We start from the raw sequence: 16,469 nt of genomic DNA on the forward strand, positions 1-16,469 counted from the left end.
TACCCTGATAAACCCTTCCACAGTTTGGTAACCCTTCGTTGTCTTGCTGTTTGGGGACTTAGTCCTGAGCCTATTAAAGAAAATCTTGCACACAAGGAGACCACTTGTTGAAGTAAGTGTTGTCCATTGCGTTTTTTTTTTTATTTATTTAATTATACATTATTAATTCTATATATTCTCCATCATAGGGTTGGCCACTATGAAAGAAAACAAAGGGAAAAACACGGCCAGTGGTACTGAAGGTGAGGAGGACGTCTAGGTCCAAAATGAAGCAACTCCATTGGCCGTCCACAAGCCTGTCGCCCAAGCTGGGAAAAGAAAAAGCATTTCAAGCAACATTGACCTTGGTGATCTTCCAAGACGTCGAGATCTTAAGAAACAAAAGCTTGATAAGACTCCTCCTCCCAAGGTTCCAAAGCTTCCAACCATGACAATAGACCTGGATGACTCGACAGTGAACTTGGTGCCTTTCCAAAATATTCCATCCGTCTAGCCTAAAAACCCTGCTCCCCCTGCAGCCAAAGCTTCTCACAGGACTCATCCTTCAGTCCAAACCAAACGTCCTCCCAACCCAGTGCTGGATGAGGATTATGCTTGGAAGACGTTCAAAGGATTTATTACTGACAAAGAAGTGAGCACATGCTATGATATGTCAGCGAAGGATTTTGAACGTTCTGCCATCCATGATCTTTCAAGTTACGTAGTTTTTATTATCCCCATTTTTTTCTAAGAAATTTTGAAGAAAGGGGAAGTGATTAGGTTGACTGAGGAGCTTACTCGTCTTGAAGGGATAGAGAAGAAACTAAGGAATGAGGTAGAAGAGCTCAAGGCAGACTCCATTGAGAAAGAAACTCGTATCAATCACCTTGAGGTGAAATGTCAAGAGTTCACTTCGTCCTTGGAGAAAGCTAAGAAGGAAGCCATTGCAACATTTATGAAGTCAAGCGATTACACTAATCATCTAGACCAATATTATGTTATTGGCTATAAAGACTTCCACTCTGATGCCAAGGAGGCCTACTTTGAGATGGACTTTGACTCCTTCCAAATTCCTACTGCAGCAGAGAGTTCCCTGCTTCAGTCGAGCTCCGAAGTCGTCAACGTTGTGGACGACGCTTCAACAGAGCCTGCCAAAGACGCTGCTGATACTAACAAGGATGATCTAAAGTTTAGGGGCAATGCCCCCAGTGGTTTATCCTAGTAAATTTATTTCTCTTTGTTTTAGAAAATTTATCTATTTTAGTTTGTTGGGGATGCCCGTTGTTTTGGGCTTTATTTTTAAAATTTATTTTAAGTACAATCTATTCATCCAAGTTTTATGGACATGCAACAGATACAATAGCCTTCATTGGCTTTGATTAACATAAGGGTTTTTGGACGATAGTCGTCTATCATTCTTTAAATTTTTATGAATGAATTTTTTTTTCCCTTTTCATTCTTTATTTGCTATTAAACATATTATATGTTTTATGAATGAATTTCCTTTATTTACATCATCCATGTTATTGCCTATGGTTTTAAGTGTGGTTCGTCCACTTATGAAGGCATTTAGCTCGTCCATGTTAGGATAACTTCCTTATGTTCAACAAATTTCCATTCTTTATATTTTACAAGTGTATCTTGTCTATGAATGAAATTTCCTTTGCTAACTTTCTTCGTCCATAAACTTGACTTATAGGTTGTATTATTCTTTGTCCATAGGCTGGACGGTCCTTTACTCGACTTTGGGCAAGACATTTCCAACAATTACTCGTCCAAAGATTGGATTGTTTAGCTGGTCACATTTATCCATGGATTTTGAATATTCTTTCGTGCATGCTTTACCTCGTCCATTAGTTAAACGAATATATCTTAGATTTATTTTACTTTGCTTTTACCTTATTTAAGGAAAGCTTATAGACGTTACATCCCTGCATCCAGAGATTTTGTTCATCTTGGGCCTTTAGCCGTCTTGTGGATTAATTTTAGTGAGAATTTCAGCAACACGCCAATTAGAAATTCACACAACATTTTATACATTGGAAATCCAAACTGTATGTACACAACATAAATATCATCCACAAGCATGGCACATGCTTAGAAGCTAGTGCCTTAAGGGAAATTGAAAATACTTATGTACAAACGGACTTCGTCCATCACAAATACGTCTATATACAGTGCACAAGTTGGAAACTAATGCATTTTTAGGGAATTAAAATACTAAAAAACACATAATACTAGCAACAAACACAAATAAATATGAGGAAAGTAACACATAACTTCAACTTCGTCCATGATGATGCTTGTCTTGGATGATACTCGTCCAGGATGATGTTCGTCCAGGCTAATTCTTCACTGGTAATATCTTCTTAGATGCTCAACATTCCAGGGGTGCTTTAACTTTCGTCCATCTAGGGCTTCCAAATAGTATAATCCCTGTCTTTTGCAATTGATAACCCTGTAGGGTCCTTCCCAATTAGGCCCCAGTTTTCCATGAGCTAGGTTTCTAGTTGCTAAGGAGACCCTTTTTAGGATGAGGTCCCCAATGTTGAAGTGTCTGGGTTTCACCATTGCATCATATTGTCTAGCCATGAGGTTTTTATACCTTGTTGTCCTCTATTCTGCATCCATCCTTACCTCGTCTATTAGATCGAGGTTAAGATGAAGTTGTTCTTCATTCTCTTTGTCTTGATACTTCATCACCATGTGATTAGCCATATGTACTTCTGTGGGTATGACTGTTTCGCTTCCATAGGCTAATTTGAATGGAGTTTCTCCTGTAGGGGTCTTCACGGTTGTCTTGTAGGCCCATAGAACACCTGGTAACTCGTCTAGCCATACTCCCTTTGCCCCCTCAAACCGAGTCTTGATTATTTTTAATAAGGATTGGTTTGCTACTTTAGCTTGTCCATTTGCTTGTGGGTGGGAGGGTGAGAAATAATGATTCTTTATCCCAAGTTGTTCATAGAAATCTGAAGGGTGTGTTATCGAATTGCCTTTAATTATCTAACACCAATACCCTAGGAACCCTAAATCAACATAAGATGCTTTTCCAGACGAAGTTCTTGACATTTTACTGTGTGATCTTTGCTAAGGGTTCAGCTTCCACCCATTTAGTGAAATAATCGATGCCCACTACTAAAATTTTCATCTATCTAGTTCTTATTGGAAAGGGACCCAAAATATCGAATCCCCATTATGCAAAGGGCCGTGGGGCCATCATCGGGGTGAGGTACTTCGATGGTTGTTTAGGGACGTTGTTGAAGCGCTGACATTGATCACACACCTTTACATAAGCCTTAACATCTACCTAGATGGTCAGCCAATAATAGCCTGCACAGATGACCTTATGGATGAGTGCTCTTACTCTTGAATGGTTTCCGCATGCTCCTTCATGAACTTCTCTCAATACATAATTTGCTTCGTCTAGAGCTAAACATCTTAGGTAAGGCTTAGAATAGCCTCTTTTATATAGCACCTCGTCTATAAGAACATACTTGGCTGATCTAATCCTTAACTTTCTGGCTTCGTCACTTTCTTCTAGAAGCCTTCCTTCCCTTAAATAAGCTACTATCGAGGTCATCCAATTTTTTTCACCTTCTATCTGTTGCACCTCTAGAAGATCTATGCTAGGCATATACTAGACTTCATCAATCTCGTCCAATGACCCCTCTGTTGATGCTGCCTTTACTAAGACATTTGCTTCCATGTTTTTTCTCCATTGGAATTTGAAGAAAACTGACTTCTTTAAATTTCTTAGCAAGGCATTTCACCTTATTGAGATATTTCTTCATTCGTTCTTCCTTTGCTTCACACATTCCATTCACTTGGCCTATGATCAATTGAGAATCTCCTTGGATGACCACTGACTCTGCCCCTAAGGACTTAGCCAATTCCAGCCCTTTAAGAAGGGCTTCATATTCAACTTCATTGTTGGTTGTTTGGAACTACAGATGAGCCGCATATTTCAACTTGTCCCCTTCTGGGGATTTCAATATAACTCCTATTCCTCTTGCATATAGTGTGGATGACCCATGTCTTATTTTCATCCCTCTTGTCTAAATCACCATGGTTTGGAGTGAATTCTGCAATGAAATCTGCTAAAACTTGAGCCTTTATTGCACTTCTAGGTTGATATCTGATATCAAACTCACTAAGCTCTATAGCTTATTGGTTCAGTCGTCTTGCAGCTTCCAACTTATTCATTGCATTCTTGAGTGAATGATCCGTCAAGACATTAATGACATAAGCCTAGAAGTAATGCCTTAGCTTCCTGGAAGCTGTTATCAGTGCAAAGACTAACTTTTCCATCATAGGATATCGTCCTTCTGCCCCTCTTAGTGCCTGGCTTGTATAATAAACAGGTTTTTGCACTTTCCTTTCTTCCCTAATTAATGCCGAACTTACTGCACGTAGGGACATCACTAAGTATAAATACAACTCCTCACCTGGTATAGATGGACTTAACAGGGGAGCCATGGTAAGATAGATCTTAAGATCTTAGAAGGCTTTTTGACACTCGTTCGTCCATTCGAATGCTTTCTTGAAAACCTTGAAAAATGGAAAACATTTATCAATAGCTTTTGAAACAAACTTGTTTAGGGCTGCAACTCGTCCAGTGAGAGACTGGACTTCCTTGACATTTCTTGGTGGTTCCATGTTCAGTATTGCTTGGATCTTATCAGGATTCGCTTCGATTCCCCTTTGTAAAACCATAAATCCTAGGAACTTCCTTAACAAAACCCTGAAAACACACTTGCTTGGATTCATCTTCATGTTGTATCGTCTAAGCGTGTCAAAGGTCTTCTGTAGGTCGTCCAAATGTTTCTTCTCGTCCAACCCTTTCACTAACATGTCATCCACATAAACTTCTACATTTCGTCCTATCTGTGGACGAAACATATGATTGACCAATCCCTAATAGGTTTCCCTCGCATTCTTCAAACCAAAGGGCATCACTTTGTAACAAAATAAACCTTGACTGGTAATGAAGGATGTCTTCTCTTGATCTGCCTTGTTCATCTTTATTTGATTATAACCTAAGAAGGCGTCCATGAAACTTAGCAATTGATGACCTACTGTTGAGTCTATCAACTAATAAATGCGTGGCAACGAATAACTATCCTTGGGGCAAGCCTTGTTCAAATCAGTGAAGTCTATACACATCCTCCACTTGTCATTAACCTTCTTGACCATCACTACATTAGCTAACCAATCCGGGTAATAGACTTCCCAAATAAATCCTACGGTGGTTAACTTCTGGACCTCTTCCTTGATAGAATTATCTCGTTCAGGAGCAAAAACCCTATTCTTCTGACGAACAGGCTTGGAGGATGGATACACATTCAAACGATGAGTAATGACACTTGGGTCAATCCTTGACATGTTTTCATGACTCCACGCAAAAACATCAATGCTTTTCCTTAAGAACTAGACGAGGTCTTGCTTCGTTTTCTTCTCCATACTTGTTCCAATTCTGGTAAACTTCTCAAGGTTACCCTCGTCTAAAAGAATGTCTTCTAGTACTTCATGGGCTCTGTAACAACCCTTCTCTCCTCTATATTCATCGTCTGCACATGCTTGTCCATAGCCAACATGGCTAAGTAACATTCTCTAGCGACTAACTGATCTCCTTGTCCTTGCCTTATTCCATAATCTGTTGGAAACTTGACAGATAGGTGGTAAGTAGATGTTACTGCCTTCCAATTATTCAAAGTTGGTCGTCCAATGATGACGTTGTAGGAAGATGAATAAGCTACGACGACGAAATTTACTTCTTTGGCTATTGGCTATGGATACACTTCTACTATGATGGGTAAAGTAATAGTGCCTACTAATTGTACCTTAATTCCTCCAAATCCGACCAAGGGTGAATTCACTGGATGGAGTTGATCTCTTCCAAGCCTCATCTGTTGGAAGGCAAGGTAATATAGGATATCTATTGAACTCCCATTATCTATTAACACCCTTCTACTCGTGTAATCTGCAATGAGCAAAGTGATGATAATTGCATTGTCATGTGGGTGATGGACCCTTCCAACGTCTTCATTCGTGAAAGTAATAGCCTGCTCGTCTGCCCCCTTCGTCCTTGGAACTTGTCCAGAGAGTTGGACGTTTTGCACCACCTTCAAGTAGGTCTTCCTTGACTTGGAAGATTGCCTCACCGAAGTTCCTCCTACAATAACTCTTATTTCTCCAAGTGGGGGCCATGATGGCTCTTCTATCTTTCCTTTTAACTTCTTATCTTTATGATCTCATCCAAGAAAATTTCTAAACTTTCCTTCCTTGATGAGATTTTCAATCTGCTGTTTCAAGTCATAACACTCGTCCATGTCATGCCCGTGATCTCTATGGAAGCGGCAATATTTATTCTTATTACGCTTGTTGGGATCTCCCTTCATCTTCTTTGGCCTCTTCAAGGATGGGTCATCCTTAATCTGCATAAGCATTTGATCAAGTGGAACATTCAAAGGCGTGTAATGCATATTCCGTTCTAAAGACGAACTTGCCTTCTTGTTGTCTCTATCCTTCTTCTCTCCCATCCGGCCCTTCTTTGGGCGAGGGCCTTGTTCAGGATGACGTGGGAACTCTGCTTCCATCCGCTTTGCTCTCTTCCTCTTCTTGGCAATGATCACATCCTCTACATTCATGTAGCTTTGGGCTGAATGGACGAGTTCAGCCATGGTCTGTGGTTCTTGATCATAGAGTTTGTGGATGAATAAATCTAAACTAACTCCATTGTGGAAGGCTGCTAACAGCAACTTGTCATTCATCTCGTCTACCGTCAAGGCTTTCCTGTTAAAGCGAGTGATGAAGGACCGCAAACTTTCATTATCTCCTTGCTTTATAATTAGCAGGATGGACGAGAAGCGTTTATGTCTTTGAACTCCAATGGAGTTGTTGACAAACAACTTTCTCAACTCCTTGAAGGAACTAATAGTGTTTAGAGGTATCTTACTAAACCACACTCGTGCTGGTCCCTTAAGAGTGGTTGGGAAGGTCCTTCACATTATCTCATTTGGAACCCTTTGAAGGTGCATTGTGGTCTTGAAGGTTGCAATGTGATCACATGGGTCACGCGTTCCATCATATGAATCCAACGAAGGCATCTTAAACTTAGAAGGCAGAAGATGACAATTGATCGAAGTTATGAAAGGGGAAATGATTCGATGAACTAAATCATCTATGTGATTTGTCCTTCTCATATTCTCCCCCATCTTATCCATAGCCGTCCTCATTTGATCCATCTCCTTTTCCAAGTGTGGAACCCTACACGAAGTTGTTCCCCTTGAGTGGTTCTCACGCTCAACATTTTCTCCTTCTCTAACTTTTTGACTCTGAACTTGCCCTTCCACACACCTTTCATGACGTTGCCTTTGGTTGATCTCTCGAGTTAACTCCTGATTTTGACAGGTTAGCTCTGCCATGGCTGCTGCCATGGATTGCATTTGTTAGACGAAAGGCGGTTGCATAACAGGTGCTGACTGGTGAATGCAGTTGGGGTTGCTGGAAGCGTTTCCACTCTCTTGGTGGCCAGGACTAATGGCTATTGACCTTGTCCGGACCATACAACTTTTTTGTCAAAGAAAGATAAATTGCAAAACACAAATTTAATCTTTCACACAAACAGCGTCAACTGATGATGCACAGAAAATCAGTAGGCTGAATGCTTCAGGCTTCAATGGGCTAGAGATTACTTAGAAAGCCTGAAAAGAAAGAAATACAAGATCAAAGGTGACCGGGGTAAACCAGCCAAGAACCCTCCGATACTTAAGTTAGTTTTTCTCTCTAGAATTCAAGGATTCCAACTTTAGGAGTGGTGGAAACTTACCTTCATTTGATGTGGATGAGTCCTTATATAGTGAACTTTGAAGTGGTTACTTGTTTAGTAACTTCCTTGATGTGGATGGAAGTTAGAAGGTTCAGACTTAACTCCCACAACTATTATGAAAGTTAGAAGAGCCAGACTTATCTTCCACAATTGCTATAAAAGTTAAGAACTTAGGGAAGTTATATTGATGAACAAAGATTTTGCTCATACTTCGGAATAGTAGAACGTGGTTCGAATTATAAGTTCTTAAACATAAATTTATTCTAAAAATTTCTAAGTGTCGGGAGGTCATCCATGTGCTTCCATGCTGATGACCTTCTTATGCTAGACAACCTTCTTAAATTGGGACAGCCTACCTGGACTTAGACGACACTATGGACGAATTGGAAATGGTTCAATTTTTAGTTCACCATCAGATATCACTTATGATCAATTTAAAAATATTTATTTTAAGAAGAAGCTGTATTAGTACTTAACTATTAATGTGAGAGAGAAATGTGGAGGTGGAGAAAAAACAATTTAGTGATAAAAAAAAATGGTATGGTTATGGGAAAAAAAAGCAATTAATTTTTTTTTTCTTTTCAAAAAAAGAAGTTGTAATGTTGTATTAGTACTTGACAATTAATGTGAGAGAGAAATGTGGAGGTGGAAGACTTTTTTTTTTAATATAACTAAAAATTATGAGTTTTTAAATTACTAATTTTACATGTCTAAACCTAAGATTTAAGCCTTAAAAACAGATAAAATTGAAGGTATTTTGGGCATTTAAATTGAGGGTCCTAAATAGGAGAAGCCCCTTTAGTAGTATAGAATAGATAGAAGATGAAGCCCCTTAGTAGTATAGAATAGATAGAAGATGTTGCTAAAAAAACATGGCGTAAATGCTCTTTTCGTCCCTACATTTTGGGGTCATTTCTATTTTGGTCCCTACATTTCTATTTTACCACTTTTAGTCCTAAATCCAATTAACGCTTGTTATTTAAGTCCTTTCCGTCAGCCAACAGACGGAAATGGCTGACGTGGCTAACGGACTGATTAAAATATTAATAAAAATCTACCATGGCTCTCGTCACCCATGCCACCTGGGTTTCCCGCCCCATTTTTCGCACGTGACCCTCACTACCCCCCAAATCAGTACCAGAAACCCAAAATCGGTCCACCTTCCCCTAAACCAAATCAGTCTACTTTCTCTTTCTGTGAACCCCTAAACCAAATCAGTCCACCTTCTCTCCCGATCAAACCACCACCATCGCAGACAAACAACCCTAGAAATATATATATACCCAAACCCATTTTTCTTCGAATAACAGAGAAAAGAAGAGCAGTGAGATCTCTATCTCTGTGAGATAGAGACCAAACACACAAGTATTAGCTCTCTCTCTCTCTCTCTCTGTATGTCCTTATATATAGCTAGCTTTATATTATGCGTAGGGGCCACAATGTTGCTTTTGTATATTCATTGTTTGGGTTTTGGCTTTATTATGTTTGTTTAGTTACTTTTGACTGTTTGTTGGTCCTTGTCTGGGTATGTGTTTCTTTGTGGCTTCCAATGTGTTTCTGCTGTGGGACAAAATGCTTATGACATTGCTGTTTAATATGTGTTTGTTTGTGCTTTCCAACGTGGTCCCCCTACTCCCCTGTTGAAGATAATGTGCATTATCATAACATATAATTCAAAACAGCTGAGGTGGATTGTGGAATGATAAGTGCTGAGTTGGGAAATAATTACTGTGTGATATATTGTTAAATAATGAGTACTATTTTAGAATGTAGTCAATATTATTTAACTAATAAGTAATGAGTGTTGTTTTGTTAACCAATGGTTTATATGTGTTTTGCATGCAGCATGAGTGAGCTATTTAGTTTGTCTGTGCATCATGGTGGGTATTTTACTGATGACCCTCGAAAATATATGGGAGATATAGTGGATATAGTGGACAATTTTGACCTTGATAGGTGGTCCAAGACAGAGATTGATAGTATATGTAGGGATTTTGGGTACACCTCTGTGAGCAGGATTTGGTATAAAATGCCTGGTAGTGATCTAGAGAGAGCTAATTTACATTTGATAGTTGATAATGATGATGCCATGTTTATGACAGATTTAGTGATTGGTCATGAAGAAATTCATGTGTTTTTAGAGCACCCTGTGGATAATCCTATACTAGTGGATGAAGGTGAGCTTGTTGGGGCAGATGTGTAGCCATTGCCAGTGGAGCAAAACCCTTTAGGATGTGGCAGTAATGATGAGGATAATGATGAGGACAATAACAGTTATAATGAGGATAATAATGAGGATCACATTGAAGTAGATGCTGAACAAGCCTACTCTAGGAGAAAAAGTAACACACCAATGGTTGAGGAGGTTGATAATGATGATGATGTTGTTGAGGTTGATGCTGCAGAGGTTTATTCTAGGAGAGCAGGTAAGGAACCTATGACTCAGCACCCATCTGAGGACAAGGATGTAGTTGATAGCAGTGACAGTGGAGGAGGTGATGGTGAAGGAAGTGGCCTAGAGGATGAAGATGTAGTGAATCCTGAGGAGAGGGAGTTTGTGGAGGACAATAGCGATAGTTGGGATGCTTCTGATGAGGATCAAACTGAACCAGTACAAATGGGTGCTGATGTAATAAACTCTGATTATGAGAGTGAGGAGCTGCACAGTCTTGAGGAATCATCATCTGATGATGATGTTGGGGATGATACTAATAGCTCTGAGGATGAACTGAAAACACCTGTGAGAAAGGGAAGGGGACAAGCTCACCAGTGTTCAAGCCAGTTGCTAAGACTGAACATATCAGATTTGAGAAAGATATGTTGTTCACAACACCTAAGCAATTCAAAAAAGCTATAACTAATTATGCAGTTAATGGTGGCTGGGGGATTAGGTTTGTAAAAAATGATTTGCTGAGGGTAAGAGCAATTTGCTAGGAAAGCTGCAAGTTTGTGGCATATCTAGCAAAGGTGCCAAGAGAGAAAAGCTACCAATTGAGAACACTAAACCTGGAACACACATGCACTAGGAGTTTTAAGAATCCAAGGTGCACTTCTTCATACATTGGGAGGAAATTGATGAAGAGGGTGAGAAGACAACCTAACATGAAACTAAAAGACATCCAAGATGCTGTACATGAGAAGTTTACACTAAACATAACTCTGGGAAAAGCCAACAGGGCTAGGGAGAAGGCAAGAGAATATGTTGATGGGGCTTACACACAACAGTACAATCAACTTTGGGAGTATTGTGAAAAGTTGAGGAGGGCTAGCCCTGGTAGTACCGTACTTATGAAGGTACACACCTTCAATGAAGGTGATTTGGCTGCTGAGATGGACCTGATCTGTGAGATTCCATATTTAGAGAGGTTATATATATGCCTAGAGGGTTGTAGGAAAAGGTTTATGGCTGGCTGCAGGCTAATAATTGGTTTAGATGCCTGCCACTTGAAGACTAAGTCAGGTGGGCAATTAATCACAGCAGTTGCTAGAGACCCTAATGAAGAGTACTTCCCATTTGCCTATGCTGTAGTGGAGGCTGAAACTAAAGACTCCTGGACATGGTTCATAAATTTGCTACTTGCAGACATATGTCAGAACACAAGATGGACATTTATATCAGACCAGCAGAAGGTATGTATGTTTATTACCATATCTATTGCACTTGTTATACTTGTTGTGATAAGAGAGTTACTAACACCACAATTGCACTTGTTGTACTCACAGGAGTTGGTGCAGACCTTCATTGATAATTGGCCACAATATGAGCATAGGATCTGCTGCAGACACCTCTACAATAATCTCAAGAAGAATCATCCTGGTGTTCTGATCAGAGAGTTCTTTTGGAAAGCAGCCAAAGCTACTTATAAAGCTGAGTTTGATAGGCTGATGGATGAACTGAAGGGAATTGATGAGGATGCACACAGTTGGTTGCAAGATCATTCAACCACCATATGGGCCAGACACATGTTCAGTGAGGATGGGTTGAGTGATACAGTGCTGAACAACATGTGTGAGAGTTTTAACAGCAGGATCTTGAAGTTTAGATCTAAGCCTATAATTACTATGGTATGACTCTAAGCCTTTGAGTAACAGTTAGTCAAATACATTATTTGATACATTGTTTGATTAACATTTTGTATGTGATTGCAGCTGGAGTCCATCAGGTTATATCTTATGACCAGGTTTCAAGATAACAGACAAAAGATCATGAGAGTGGAATCAGAGATATGCCCTAAAGTGCTTAAGAGGTTGCATAGGGAAAAGATTGCAAGCAGTAGGTGGTTTGCTTGTTGGGCAGGTCATACACAGTTTGAGGTTAAAAGTGGACTGCAAAGTTTCACTATGGACATGGAAAAAAGAGATTGTAGTTGCAGGAAATGGAATACAACTGGCATACCATGTGCCCATGCAATTTCCTGCATATTCTTCAATAGGCAAGAGGCTGAGCAGTATGTGCATAGGTGTTTTCATGTCTCCACATATAAGGCTTGTTATGAGCCAGTAATTGCACCTATCAATGGGTAGAATATGTGGAGGCCCAGTGGTGTCCAACCTGTTCAGCCTCTTATCAAAAGAAGACCACTTGGTAGGCCCAAAAAGAAGAGGACAAGGGAGCCTGGTGAAGCAGCAGGTAGGAGAGCTGGTATCTCCAAACAATGTAGGACCTGTGGTAAAATAGGACACAATAAAAGAAGTTGCAAGGGTGAGGTTGGAGGAAGCTCTTCCCTACCAGGCACCACAAACAGAACCAGTGCAGCCAAAACGGTAACATTCTACCATATCTGTCAAGTAAATGTGTGAGAGTTTGTACATATTACATGTCAATAAATGTGGATTTCTTGTTTGTAGACCAGCAGATGTAGAAACTATTCCAACATCAATCAGCCAACAAGACAAGCTCAAGCTCAACTAAGCTCAGCCACCCCATTTGCACCACCTCAGCCATCTATATCATCCCAGTCCACCATGCATACCTTCACTCCTAGTGCACCACCTCAGCCATTGCCATCATTTCAGTCCAGCATGCACACCTTCACTCCTTGTGCACCATTCCAGACCAGCATGCACAACACTGCCACACCTTTTCCACCACCCCAGTCCAGCATGTACAACTCCAATCCAAGTGCACACCAGACCCCCACAGGATCATCCAATCCAATTGCACCACCCAACTTAGGCAGCAGTCAAATTCCAAGACTGAGGAGGAAAAGAATGGTCACATTAAAGACCCTGAATGCTTCCAAGAATGCATCTAGATACATGGGGGTTATCAAGTTTGCTAGGAGTCAGTCATCAATGCATGATCCAAGAAAAAATGAATAGCTTGTCGTTTTATATCTTTTAATGAATGGTTTGTGTTTTGTATAATTATAGCCAAGCCCTTATTTTGTATTATTGGTATTACTTAAACAATGCCCTGCTGTTTGGGTTAAGATTGACAGTTGAACAATGCCCTTTTGTTATTTAAACATACTTTTGCTTATTTTTAATGATAACTATGTCTGGGTTAAGTTTGGCAGTTTGTTATTTAAGATGTTTGGATTTCAAGATTGAGTTTGTTGTTTCCTTCTGTCTTGTTTTATATGTGTAGTATAGTGCTTTCTTGGAATATCTTATCTATTACCAGTTTTATTTGTTGCATGCACTTGGAAATCTGCTACTTGGTTCAACAGGGACATTTCCAATCCACACATCCACACATTGAATTGAATGAGAAAGGTATTCATTTATTTCTCAACAGAAGGAGTACAAAATAAGTAGCAGGTGTGTGTCATTGCTAATAACTAATTCTACCAAAATAGAGCACATTGCCACTGCCAACCCTCCATACATTAACACTGCAACCCTCCATACATAAACACTGCAACCCTACATGCACTAACAAGCATAGCAACCCACACAAGTTATTCCCACCCCCTACCTAAGCAAACATAGAACTGCAAATATCACCACTAACAATGCCACAACTACAACTAAAAACTTCTCTCTCTTCTTGCAGTCTACAAGCTCAGCCTCAAGTTTGATGATCCTTTGCCTTTGCTGTGGGATAAGTACCTTACCACGTTCACATATCTCATCATCACGCCATTGGAAGAACCTACACTTTCGCCCCACCTGAAACACAGATAATGCTCTAAAAAATGAAAAATGGAAATCCGAAACAACATACTGAAATTAACTAAAACCCACTCAAAAAATTTATTGAAATTGACATACCCAATAGTTTGGACAACCATAGAACCTTCTGCCAGGGTTGTCTTCAGTCCACGCCACAACGAGGACAGGTTTTTTATTACAGTAGCACGTCATTGGTGCTCTCCTCCTCACACTGGAATTTGTTGAACAACTTGCTTCCATTGGGCTTCGAAGATTGTTTGTTTTGATCGTGGTTTTGGGAGATGAGGATTAGCTGTGTGGGTAGAGGTCGAAGCTCAAATTTTGGGAGTTTAGGGTTTCTGGTACTAATTTGGGGGATTTTGGGTTTCTGGTACTGATTTGGGGGGTAAGTGAGGGTCACGTGCGAAAAATGGGGTGGGAAACCCAGGTGGCATGGGAGACGAGAGCAACGGTAGATTTTTATTAATATTTTAATCAGTCTGTTAGCCATGTCAGCCATTTCCGTCTGTTGGCTGACGGAAAGAATTTAAATAACAAGCGTTAATTGGATTTAGGACTAAAAGTGGTAAAATAGAAATGTAGGGACCAAAATAGAAATGACCCCAAAATGTAGGGACGAAAAGAGCATTTACGCCAAAAAAAAAGAAAAGGAAAAGATAGAAGATAGAAGATATATAATTTTAAAAATGTGTTTTTTTTTTTTTGGGTGAATTCCAAAGTTTTCCTCTTGGATTTAGTAAACTCCTTATTTATATAGGTATCGTTAAATTATAACGAGATCCAACGAGGATTTTGGCATTTACCCCTAATTTTGAAAAAAAATTAGCAACATGCCCCTGTTTGCAAACTATATAGGAGCGTGCCCCTGTTTCGATACTCGATTATCCTAAAATCGAGTTCAATTAAATACTCGATTTGTAGAAAATCGAGTTATGCCCGATCAAACTTAAAAAAATATATAAAAAAAAAAAAAAATTTCCATGGAACTCGAGTTTCAGGAAATTGAGTTCCATGCAAAAAAAATTTTTATAAGTGTGATTGCTCTATATTCAGGGAGCCCTATAGTGGCGTTTTTAAGCCCTATAGTGACGTTTTAAAACCCTATAGCGGCGTTTTCCTGCAAATTTTTTTAGAAGTGTGATTGGCCCATATTCAGGGTGCCCTATAGTGGCGTTTTTAAGCCCTATAGTGGCGTTTTTAAGCCCTATAGTGACGTTTTAAGGCCCTATAGCGGCGTTTTTCTGCAAAAATTTTTATAAGTGTAATCGCTTTGTTTTGGGTGCCCTATAGTGATGTTTTTAGGCCCTATAGTGACGTTTTTAAGCCCTATAATGACGTTTTTAAGCCCTATAGCGGCGTTTTCCTGCAAAAAAAATTTATAAGTCCCCATACCAAGTTCAAGGGGCCCTATAGTGGCGTTTTTAAGCCCTATAGTGACGTTTTAAAGCCCTATAGCGGCGTTTTGGAACTCGACTTCCCTAAAATCGAGTTCCATGCTTTTTTTTTTTTTTTTTTTTTTTTTTTTTAGTTTTATTTGAAATAACTCGATTTTCTACGAATCGAGTATTTTAATGAAACTCGATTTTAAGGTAATCGAGTATCGAAACAGGGGCATATCCCTATATAGTTTCGAAAAAGAGGCATATTGCTAAATTTTTTAAAAATTAAGGGCAAAAGGCTAGAATCTCTGAGATCCAACTCCTATCACGTTTTTTATTATGTTAAAAAGTTTATTAAATTAAAGATAAAATTTCTTAAGTTTTTTTTTTTAACATAAAATTTCATAAGTTGTAACTTAATATTTTATCTAAAAAAAATACTTGAGGTAATAATGTAAGATCCATATATTCTAGATTATGATTTATTTATGCCCTTACGAAACCGGATAAATACCAGTTTCTTTGCCTCGGGTCACAACACACGACAGTCACAAGTCAGTGAAGTCACGACTCTTACTAGCATTTTTTCAAATCCTTCAAATTTATGATGTGGGAGAAGTTAAAGCTAAGTGATTTAAGTGGCAATTGAACTTAAAAAAAGAAAAGAAATAAAGATTACACGTAACTACAACAGTCACAAGTCAGTGATTTACTAATAAGTTGTGTTAAATTTTGTGAAAAAGTGAATAAGGCAACATTACACGCAACTACAAAAACGTGGTTCTCTACGTCTCTCCGATGACTTTCTACTGGTTTTTCCAAAAAAGAAAAAAAAATGCAACAGATCTGTTTAGAGGGATGGTTAACAATTCATTTTAAAAAAAAAATTATGAAAAAAAAATTAATATTTTAACCTCTTTTCTCATTTTTTATAAAAATTATATCACAATTTTCCTAAAATGAATGGTTAACCCATTGTCCTGAAACACCCATCAGCATGACTCAAAAACAAAAAGACTTTTTACTTCTCTCCAATGACTTTCTACTGGTTTCTCAAAAAACAAAAAGACTTCTTACTGGATGGGATTCCCTAGTCAGCAACACGACGCAACGAACTAGATGCCGTGTCCTTCATTTTTTTTTTTTTTTTAAGTCAAAAACTA

The sequence above is a fragment of the Quercus lobata genome, chromosome 2 (genome assembly GCF_001633185.2).
Source record: "Quercus lobata isolate SW786 chromosome 2, ValleyOak3.0 Primary Assembly, whole genome shotgun sequence".
In the NCBI taxonomy this organism is placed as follows: domain Eukaryota; kingdom Viridiplantae; phylum Streptophyta; class Magnoliopsida; order Fagales; family Fagaceae; genus Quercus; species Quercus lobata.